Source organism: Sus scrofa, chromosome 3, assembly GCF_054392235.1.
Source record: "Sus scrofa isolate SSC_HxYL_T2T_F1_AM1 chromosome 3, Sscrofa_HxYL_maternal_Yorkshire_Landrace_v2.0, whole genome shotgun sequence".
Lineage (NCBI taxonomy): Eukaryota > Metazoa > Chordata > Mammalia > Artiodactyla > Suidae > Sus > Sus scrofa.
The window spans coordinates 14,452,501-14,464,017 of record NC_139385.1 but is presented as its reverse complement, the minus strand read 5'-3'; the positions used below and the strand labels follow the sequence as shown (position 1 = coordinate 14,464,017).

The window sequence follows — 11,517 nt, the reverse complement described above, 5'->3', positions numbered from 1 at the left end:
GAGGCAGTGGGACGGATTGGGAGTCTGGGGTTAGATGCAAACTGTTGCACTGGGAGTGGATGGGCAATGGGATCCTGCTGTACAGCACAGGCAACTACATATGTAATCACTTGTGATGGAACATGATGGCAGATAATGTGAATAAGAATACACACACACACACACACACACACACACACACAACTGGGTCATTGTGTGGTACAGCAGACATGGACAGAACATTGTAAATCAATTATAATAAAAAATTTAAAAAAATACTGTGTAACAACCTACATGGGGAACGAATCTGAAAAGGAAGAGATATGATCTATGTACAGTGGATTTACTTTGCTGTACACCTGAAACGAATGCGGCTCTGTGAGTCAAGTCTACGCACATAAAATCTACTAAAATTAGAAACTATTTGTCTACTAAAAAGTAGAGGATGATAAAAGATTAGATGTAAGGAAAACCTATATAGCCACCAGGCAGCTTAAGAAACATATATTTTGGAATTCCCATCGTGACTCAGTGGTTAATGAACCCGACTAGGATCCATGAGGTTTGCTCCCTGGCCTCGCTCAGTGGGTTAAGGATCCGGCTGTGAGCTGTGGTGTGGGTCGCTGATGCGACTTGGATCCCGTGTTGCTGTGGCTGTGGTGTAGGCCAGCAGGTGTAGCTCTGATTCGACCCCTAGCCTGGGAACCTCCATATGCCAAGGGTGCGGACCTAAAAAGACAAAAAAAGAAAAAAAGAAAAAAAAACCCGTATATTTCAAATACCTTCCCACAGGGAGATACTCTTACTCATTTGATATTTATTATGCATTGGATGGTATTTATCCTTTTGCTATATATGCATATAAATACCATATGTGGCATTGCTCTGCATGTTTTAAAACTCAGTTTCATTGGTTTTGTTTCGTATGTATCCTTCATCTTGTAAATAAGAGGTTCTTATTCCCTGGGCCCACTGGGTTTGTGACTTGCTTGGACAAACTGGCTAGGTGGTGGGTGAGAGCAAAGATGGCCAGATGGCGTAGCCCTCAAACTAGGATGCGTTTAAGTGTGAGAGGGAGTGCTGTGAAAACACCACCCCGCGTACACAAGGACTGTCCCAGGAAAACGGGACGTGTGGTCATCTTAGTGACGGCGGATCAGCTGCTGCTCCTGTGATTCAGAAGCCTTTTGCCTCAAGTACCTGATGAGCTCCTTTGACTGAGTTAGTTTGTGTCCTTTAAAAAAAATTTTAGCAGCAAGTCATTAACAAGAACCCCAGTTTCCTCATGAGTGACAATGGGGAGTTTGGAAGAGGAGGTAGGGTTTTGTTCTTTTCTTTTTTTTTGGTCTTTTTTTCAGGGCTGCACCAGTGGCATATGGAGGTTCCCAGGCTAGGGGTCTAATCGAAGCTGCAGCTGCCAGACTACACCACAGCCACAGCAACATGGGATCCAAGCCGCATCTGCGACCTATACTACAGCTCACAGCCGGATCCTTAACCCACTGAGTGAGACCAGGGATCGAACCTGCATCCTCAGGGATCTTAGTCGGGTTCGTTAACCACTGAGCCACGACGGGAACTCCCAGGATTTTGTTCTAACCACCCTCTTACTTGCTGCTCTGTTATGGGGCGATGCTGTGAGGTGCTCAGAGCACAGTCAAGTGCCAGCAGCCCGTGGAAAGAGCCACAGAGCCCCTCGGAAGACTGAAGCGCCCTTCCTGCATGTCTGTCAGTCCTGCTGCTTCTCCAAGAGGGCAAGAGGAGAGGTGGCCCCCTGCAGGACCCCCAAAAGCTGACTGGCCAGGGGTCTCCACTGCTTTCCCCCTGAGCATCTTAATGATCCTGTTTCTGTGGAAATGAGCTCCCTGCTCATCAGGTTTTCCCTCTGCTCCCCGCCGGGGACTGCTACACCCCTAGCCGGGATTTGCTCAGGGCATAAGTGGGAGCCAACGAGAGAGTATCAGCGGAGTCGGTCATGTTGGCTTCCCTTGGAAAAAGAAAACCTCAGGCCCTGAGCGCATTCAACAACTTGAGAAGCAGCGTGTGGATGTAGGATGAGACCCTCTACGTGCTTTGGGTTGCACTGGGCCCCATCCTGTGAAATGAGGGAGCCAGAGCCCAGGAGACAGCAAAGCCCGCAGCACACAGCCTCACACCTGGATCGGGGGGGGGGGGGCTGTCATGCGGGGGGAGTGGGTGCTCTGAGCCTGCCCTCACCGTGGTTTTCCGGGCCCTCCTCTGCCCTGCCTTTGGGGTCTGCCTCCCGTGTGCCACCCAGCTTTGCCCGAAAGCTCAGCCTGCCACCCGGATGTCTTCCCGATTCTGGCTCTGGGTTTGGGCATTTGGATGCAGAGCCATCTTATCAAGGGCCCTTCCCCTCCCAAATTGCATTTGACCAGTTTCATTTCTGCCTGAAATTAAAACACAGAACTTATCAATCCCAAGCTGTCACAGCATGAATGAAACCCTAGAAATAAATCCAGTCTAATGACAGAGTGATCCGGGGACGTCAGTGGGAAACAAGATACTTTGTTTAATAATTATCAGCCTCTTTCAGGGCCTGTCTGCCAAAGCAGTGGTGTCAGGAGCGGCAGCGAGGAGAATTTTTTTTTTTTTTTTTTCCACAGATTTCATCCTGGGCAAGACTGAAGCCATTTAAAACCAGCCTGGACGCTTCTGATTTACATTTCTGATATTAAATGCAGAGCGGCTGTCTGCATTTATGCTACGAGGCATTACTTCAGTGCAAAGAACCGGGCTGGTGGCAGGGATCCAGTTTACTAATGAACAAGCTTATCTGGAGGAAAACAGCTTTTCACACCGTAACAAACAATGAACACCTCTTAGATAACAAATTCAATGGCAAAAATACAGCATTGTACATGTCACAGTCCCATAATTTAATGGAGGCACTTGCAGCATTAGTGGTTTACATTAATTTTTAAAATTAATTTTGTTTGGCCCGCAGGGAAAATATTTTCTTTTTTGTGTCGGATACCCTGCAGCCCATTAACACTGCTCACTGCTCTACAGCGCCGTCCGCGATGGTCCACTCGGTAGCCAGAGGCCATTTTTTAAACAAGGAAGCTGGAAGAGGGGTGGAAAGCAGGCGTTTTCGGCTTCTTCCTGCAAAGATGGGCTCTCCCAGCTTGACAAAGCCCGCGGCAGCCCTGGAGGCAGGGGCCTGTGGAGGCCTCCTGGGCCGATCGGGTGCAGGGTGCAGGTGTCGGCGCGCACAGTGGCTACAGGGCGCCTCTGGCTGGGCCAAAGAGGCTCTTTCTCACACTGGCCACCAGCAGACCTGATGCTGCTCAGAATTACCCAGGCAGCTTCTGTAAAGACACAGATTTCTGGCCCCACCTCAAACCCAGAAATCTTCCCCTCTACCTCCCATCCCTCCCACGAAGGGGTTAATCCCTGGCTCCCGAGAAGAGAAAACAGGCCCCCGCTCCCTCTGCCTGGGGCACGGAGATCAGGGAATTCACTGCTAATCACTGCGGTTGTGATTTCTGATTTCAACTGGCAGCAAAGAGAATTGAACCAGCGTCCCCTGAGAGCAGCCAGCTCCACAAGGCAGACCTTGAGCTTGTTAAGCTGTGGTGCTGCCATGCGATTATCAATTTTAAATTAATCTCCCCAGTCTCTTTAAAGTGGTTGCTAAAAATATAATCTCTGGGATATCTTACCCTAAGACTTAACTAAAGGGAAAAATTTGGATAATAATTAAGTGCCTCCCTCTGTCTAAGCTCCCTGGAAAACACTTCTGGAGATCTTGGCTAATCCACTGGCAGCAGGAAGGCCAGCCCGGGGTGGGGGCTGCCACAAGGTCTGAGCAAGCTGGTTTATATGTTACACAGTTTCCCTAAATAAAACTTAAACAGGCAATAATCATTTGGACAAAAGGTTGAAGATATAATACTACACTGTTTTAAAACAAATCCCTCCCTATTTTTAACCCAAAAAGTTTGGGGAGGGAAGGCCAGAAAAAAATTGTCTAGACATACTTTTGCTCAGCTCACGAGGGAGTCGTTACAAATGGACTTTATAGGGACATAATCGAGGTTATATACACAACACTTTTTTTTTTTTAAAGGCAGCAACATGGTGGGACAGTCTGAACAAAGGTGAAAGGGGTTCTTATATAGAAGAAAGGGGTTCTCTGTAGAAACATCTCTGGCCCTATAGAAGGCTCGAGTCAAGAGCAGACATGGTTTCTAAAAGCCACTGAGAAGGAGGAAGAAGAAAACGAACAGCAATTTCATTAACCAACCCCACCATCCTATCCACACTCTGCCACGTTCCGCCAGATGAAAAGGTTTCTGTACCTGCAATCCCGGGAAGCGGCAAGTCTCACGTTTCCCGGGGGTGGGGCGGGGTGGGGGGAGCCCTGTTGGTAGTTTTCCTCTCCCCTTCTCCTGACCTTCCCAGCCCATCGGGCAGCGCGGGGGGAGACTGCGATTTAAAGCCAGAGCACAGGGACGCATACATGTGCTCTCTCTGCACCGTCATAGGAACTGAGCCCAAGCTCCCAAGGAAAAATCCCAGGAGGAAGCCCTCTGCGGGGCCCAGGAGGGGCTGCCTTGTAAGCCAGGTGACAGGGAAGAAGCGGGTGGGGCTGGGAGAAGGGCAGGAAAGAAAGGCTGCAGATGCACCAACGACCGAGAAGATGGACTTTGTGAGATTTTCAGGTAATATAACTGGGCGCTCTGCGCCTTCTTTTGATGATAACCACGAAGAAAACCCCCAAGTCTGTAAAATCCCATGAACTCAAGGACTTCCTTTCTTCAGTAAGAACAGAGAATAAAATAACGTATGACCTCTACTGCCACCGAAGGACAGGACCTTGAGGAAACGACCTAACCTCTGTGGGCTTCCGTGGTAAAAGGCGCGGGCGGGGTGAGACAAGCGCTGAAATTCTGACTTCATTATTCTGGGTAGAAGCACATGTTGGCACATGCAGGCCAAAGCTGGGTTTTGGTGCCGCCTTAGACCACATGATGGACAGTTAGAATGGAGACCTTTATTTCTTGTTTTTGTCTTTTTGTCTTTTCTAGGGCCGCTCCTGCAGCATATGGAGGTTCCCAGGCTAGGGGTCCAATCGGAGCTGTAGCCACCGGCCTACGCCAGAGCCACAGCAACGCAGGATCTGAGCCGCGTCTGCAACCTACACTACAGCTCAAGGCAACGCCGGATCCTTAACCCACTGAGCAAGGCCAGGGACCAAACCCGCAACCTCATGGTTCCTAGTCGGATTCGTTAACTACTGCGCCACGATGGGAACTCCTAGAATGGAGACCTTTAAAATAGACATGTGCTGGGTGAACAATATAAAATACGAGGGCTTAAAGAAAAAGGCCATCAGCCCATATCAAAAAGTTGCCTAAAGATGGAGTAAGAGGGACTAGAAAGTGTCTTTCACAGTCGTGGAAGTTTCCCCAAACCTTTGCTAAAGGAAAACATGGCTCTGAGGGACTCAGGCTCCCCCCTTGTTACGGCTTTGGTTCTGGGGGCAGAAGGGCGTCAGGAAGCTGAATGAACCGAGAAAACAAATAGGGCGCATCTTCAAAGACAACCTGTGCATATTTAGGCTCTGCCAGCTCAATACGTCTTGACTTTTTCTGCTGTTGCTGTTACAGATCTACCCGAAAACCTGATGAAAGCGATGGACCTTCTTCTGGAAGCAGACTTTCAAATGCACAAATAAACAAAACTTTAAATCCACTTTCAGGGGGATTCCTGGGCTCCTTGAAGCTCATCTGCAGGTCCCGTCGCGATGGGTTATTCCCAGATAAAGCCCCCTGCTTGAGGCCTAGACACGGGAACATCTATAAACTTTCCCATTTGCCTGGAAGGTCTTAGTGTTCCTACTTTCTCAAGAAGAAATGTATTTTTCCATTAAAAATTAGCCTCATTCCCCCTGCACACCCAGCAATTCTAGAGGGAGGCTGGTGTGTTTGGCTGGAAAGCAAGGGGTCAACGAACAGAAGACCTGCAGCTGTAACCCGAATGGCCGAAGCACCTTCGGAGGTAGGGCTGGTTTCTCCAGGCTTCATTTGGAACACTTTTTCCATAGGAGACAATTCCTCCCAGCAAATAAGGCGGCGTCCCCCGCCCCATTAGAGGCTGCCCTCTGTCTGACCTACTTCACCCACCTTTTTGACCTGCTCTCCTTCCCGAAGAACTAATAGGCCATGCGGCACCTGCTGAGGGGAGGACGGCCAGGAGGCAGCCTTCTGGAATGTCAATGAGGCCCGGGCAGCACACCCACCCCATTCCCATTCAGCAGGCATAGCTGAAGGTCAACATGAAACCAGCCTGGCTTCCAGCTCTGAAACCCTCCTCTTCCAGGGCTTGCAAGAGTGAAAACTGTCAAGTAGGTTCACTCTAATTGGCGCTGGGCTGCTGGTGGCTAAAAGATGGAGATTTGCTTTGAGGCCCCAGGACGTGTTAGAGAAGCATGGCTCCACCAAGCCAGGGCTGGTTACGTCCCAAGGCCCTATGTGGTGAACACCCAAGTCACTAAAATCCTTGGTCCTGATGCGGCAGGCATCTCAGAGACGGTCCTGCTAACGACCAACCTCACGGCAACCCGATTTTCAGAGCAGCTGGTCATCCTCTATCTTCCTGCTTCTTGTAGGCTGATCGTGAGTCATTTTTGAAGGGGAAAGAAATGGTGGCTTAAGGGTAGGTGTGCCCCTGCTCCCAACGCAGTCATTCTTTCAACTAAACGGGTCTAAACACCTCTCCTTGACAATGGGACAAACAAGGCACTAAATCAGTGGAACTGCGAGTCTGATCACTTAGCCTGAACGGAGAAAGCCCTACGAGATGGGTTCCACGACATTAAAGAGCTCGACTCACGCCTGGAGAAGGCAGTCTACAGACCACTGGAAGAAGAATTCGAAAAAATGATGTATTAACGGCACCATACTGTCCTAAACCCAGTCACCTGAAGCTCATGTCTCCAACACTTAGGAAGATGTGAAGGAATGTTCCATCAGTAAATATGAGAACAAGACCGCTAACTTGCTTTCTGACGAGCTAAGGCAGAGAAGAAGAAACAGGACAGCACTGATTTTCTTATAAGGAAATTGCCTAGGGAAAAGGATTCTGTTGTCTCAGAGGGAAAAAAAAATACCTAAGAGCCAGACTGTTCATCTCAACTGCATGTGGATTATTATTTGAAAAGACTAGTATTTGCTAATGTGACATTTATCAGCCTTGCATACTGGGACAGCAAAGTTGCCAAATTTGATTTTGTTAAAATGTTCCTCCAATCTATTTTGTGTGTGTGTGTGTGTGTGTGTGTGTGTGTGTGTGTGTGTGTGTGTGTCTTTTTAGGGCCGCACTTGTAGCAGCTGGAGGTTCCCAGGCTAGGGGTTGAATAGGAGCTGTAGCCTCCGGGTCTAATCGGAGCTACAGCTGTTGCCACAGCCACAGCAACACCAGATCCGAGCTGCATCTGTGACCTATACCACAGCTCACGGCAATGCCGGATCCTTAACCCACCAAGCGAGGCCAGGGATCTGTGTCCTCATGGATGCTAGTCAGATTCGTTTCTGCTGAGCCACAATGGGAATCTTATTTTTTTTCTTTTAAGAGAATATACCTTAGGAATCTTAAATTTGTTAGTTGTTCATTAGCTAGCCATCATCCTTGACCAAATAAGTATGCGGGGGAAAAGAATTTACTGGAGGGTATGCCTCAATCAAACAGACAGGCTTTATTTTAAAAATCGGAATCAAGATAATCTGGGTAACTAGCTAAGAACAATTTGCTTAAGCCCGACTATGGAATGGCCTTATTTCTTAACTCTGTCAGAAACTGAGGAAAGAAATGATGAAGAGGCTTCTGGTTTTTTAAAAATTTATAGTTAACTCAAGAGGAAATCTAGAAGTAGCCTACTTTTTTCAGTGCCCTGACTGACTAACATTATTGTTGGAAGAAAAATAAATAATTTAGCAAGAGGAGGTGAAAAGAATCCTGGACTCAGAGGAAGGACACTTGGTTTCTAGCACCCCTTTCATCTCAGGTAACTTCATCTGTCATCTGTCAGAAGGGAGAGATTGCAGGTAGAAGCCGTGTGGTGTTCACACTTCCTGCCCTTCATGCTGTACCCATGGCAGACATCACTAATCAATCCAGATGGCTTGATCAATCCAGATGGCTCAGAATCCTCAGCAAGACTCCAGGCAGCCACCTATCAGATGAGAGACAGCACAACTGAAACTCTCCTGCCAGCCCTAGACTAGATGAGCTTCGAGACCCTATTTTGATTCAAATTCCTAGGGCGTTGTCTGTAAATTATCTTCTCGTCCTACTAGGAGTTCACTGAGGACAAAACATACACTGATAAAAATGTTTTATGAGCTTGCCACGGGGGAGAAAAAACAAAAAAACATGGCTTTGTAAATTGTCTTCATGGCTCCAATGATTGGAGAAACAGAAAAGAACTGTTGCACCTGAGACTCTCCACGGCCAAAAATGTACGCCTCAGACTAAGTAATTCTCACCACAGAATTCTGCAGCCGTACACTGACTGCATGCCAACTGCTGGATGAGCCCCAAATGTCCATAGTCTCAGCCAAGTCAGTATCAACTTCTCAGTTAGGCAGCTAGACTGGGTAATAGGTGATGTGGTGTATCACTTACCCTGCCCTGGACCACAAAAGGATTTAAGGTAGCTTTGAAAGACAATGAAGAGAAAAATTTTTAAATTATTGGTAGATGAGAAAGAAAAAGAAACAAGGTCGGTATGCATAGCAGAGGTAAGAATGAGGGTTGTCTGCCACTTACTTGCTGCTTATTTTTAACAGGTGGGTCACAGAGCTGGTTTGAGGCTCCTAGCAACCATTGTGAAGAGGGAAACCAACCAGCCACCCAGTTCACGGGGTCACCGCTAAAGAGAAAGCAACTGTTCAGAAGAAGTTCAGAGCTTCCTCACGCTACAACCAGAGTGTTATTTCTCCCGAGGGAGGGTCCACACAAAGAGAACAACAAACAAGGGAGTTCCCATCATGGCTCAGGGGAAACGAATCCGAGACTATCCACGAAGATGCGGGTTGGATCCCTGGCCTTGCTCAGTGGGTTAAGGGTCTAGCATTGCTGTGAGCTGTGGTGTAGGTCACAGACAAGGCTCCGATCTGGCGTGGCTGGTGTAGGCCAGCAGCTGCAGTGCTGATTCGACCCCTAGCCTGGGAACCTTCATATGTGGTGGGTGCAGCCCTAAAAAAAAAAAAAAAAAAGAAAGATAGATAGATAGAAAACAACAAACAATGTACTAAATGATCTTTTCCCACTCATTCATTTAGAAATCCCAGCAGTAAGTGTCACATGGCTGTCAGGGTCCTTCTGCAGGGCTTCTGGTGTCATTCCAAAGCAGAATGTTGGGAAAGAATGACACTCTCATTCTCAGGTAGCTTGTCTTACTCTGGAGGATCTGGAGGAATATTTCCCAAACTATGGGCCAAGGGACCTATGAAATAGTAACAGGTGTTCTATGGTCAACCCTATTTGGTAAACACAGCCCCCTATTCCCACGTCTGCCCACCCCTCTCCAAAAAAATTGCTTCATTTGATCTCCAGTCATTCTAAGCAAAATCCTTTGTCCTTGGAACACCTATTGCTATCTTATGGAAAGAGTATTTCAGGAAACACTGCGGAAAGTGCCAGTCCAGAGGGAAAGGACTGTATCTCTTTTTGGGGGGATCCTTCTAAAATGTTGGTTCTTCCCATGACGTCTGGGGAGCTGAGCTGCAGGGTGGGACTGAGCACAAACAGCATTTCCCAGTAACGCCTTGCAAGGCTTCGACTCTCAACCACCAGCGGTGAGAGGTGGAAGCGTGTGCTTGACAAAGAGCCCTGAAGGTGTAAGCACACATGAATCAAGATGCTCAGAGCAGTGAGTCCAACCTTCTGCTTCGCCCCCAACGTGGAAACGCTGAGATGGGCCAAGGACAAAACAGAGCCTTCAAGGACAAAGGGGTCACCGTGCAAGAATGAAAGTTGCCGTGGCGGGGGAGTGAGGGACTACGACAGAGCTAAGCCTGGCAGCATCCTCGGACCTCCTGGACCCTCCTCTTTGCATCTCAGTGGGTTCAGAGGAGGTGGACTCCAGACCAGGCCTTGTTCTTTGGGGCAAGAGGGGCCACGGAGGCTGACTCATAGGCCAGCAGATGAGACTGCAATTTGTTACTAGGATCTGTACATCATCTGCCTCAAGTCCCCTTTGGAAACCTAGGAGGCCAATCTGGGATTTGGATTCCAAGAAACAACTTTTCCTGGAAACCCAGCCAACAGGCGATTCCTGAATCCATGAAGCGAGGACCAAAGATATGAAAACAGCAGCCTACCAGCCAACTGGGGCGAAGCTCTGCTGCCTTCCTCCGAAAGCAGTGACGACCCCCCAGTCTGAAATTTAAAATAAAGTACCCTCCAAATCTTAGCAAACCTGACTGTTACGAGCGGGCAGGCAGATGTACCAGGAAAGAGCTAGCTGGGTGGTATGTTCGCAGGCGGGGCCCACCCGGCGGTGTCTTACAGGAGGTGATTTCTGAAGTTCCCATGATGCGCTCCTAATGGGTATAAGGATGTGCTGACTTCCAAAGTGGGACTGACAGGCCCGCAGTTAACTGTCATTTCCATCACAGACTTAATAGCTTTGCCAGGCATCCTCCCAGCGAACGAAGAGAAGAAAGGTCTTGCTATATGACAGCATTCAGGAAGAATGCACGTGAATGCCATTATGGTATTGAAAATGTCAGGTGCCAGCAGAAGGGCCCTGATCAGACAGACAAGCATCGGGCTGCATGCTTTAAGGTTATTTGAAGCCTGTCATTTCCATTAGCTAGCTAACCACAAGTGGAATCATTCATTAGCTGGCTTTCTTTAGTACCAAGGTGGGGCTGGGGGTGGGGGCGGGGGCGGGGGCGGGAGAGGGTGGAGAGGCCCGGGCTGGCACTTTCGGCTCCTACCCTATTAGCAACTCATGATGGCTGGCGCGGGGAGGGGTGCACACGGGCGGTGATGCCCCGTGTGCCTGCTCATTAGTGGCTGGCAGTAAAGCACAGAAACGAGTGGACATTGGCACAGCCTGGCTTTCTGTTCTTGGAGAAGGCCAAAAATAATCTCAGTAGATTTAATTAAAACTGCAGTGAACAGATGGGGAAGATGGAAAGAACTCCAACTGGAGACCACTCATCTGTCTAGGTCTCTGCGAGCGTTTTAATGAAGCCTTCGCTGTCTGCAGGTCCCAGTACTGACACATCCCTTTCTGGTTATGCAACCGAGCAGAACGATTAGCCAGCAACTCCTCTTAAAGCGGCAGGGGCCTGTTTCCCAAGGAAAAGCCTGGCCTGATCCAATCCAACCACTGCTGCAGTAAAGGAACAAGCAAACGGCCTCCCGTTTTGGTCTTGATCTAAGCCCAAGGAGAGAAGGGCAGTTGGGTGGATTTGTCTTCCTCCAAAGGACTGGTGGTGGTGGAGGGGATGGAGGTGGGAGGCAGGCGGGTGGGGAGGAGGCAACAGCAGACTGGAG

The 11,517-nt window shown here is 48.7% G+C and overlaps 1 protein-coding gene across 8 annotated transcripts in view; it reads right to left on the bottom strand.

Annotated features, from left to right (window-relative positions):
* Nucleotides 1–11,517, bottom strand: part of AUTS2 (activator of transcription and developmental regulator AUTS2) — a 1,184,853-nt gene that overhangs the window by 199,241 nt on the left and 974,095 nt on the right.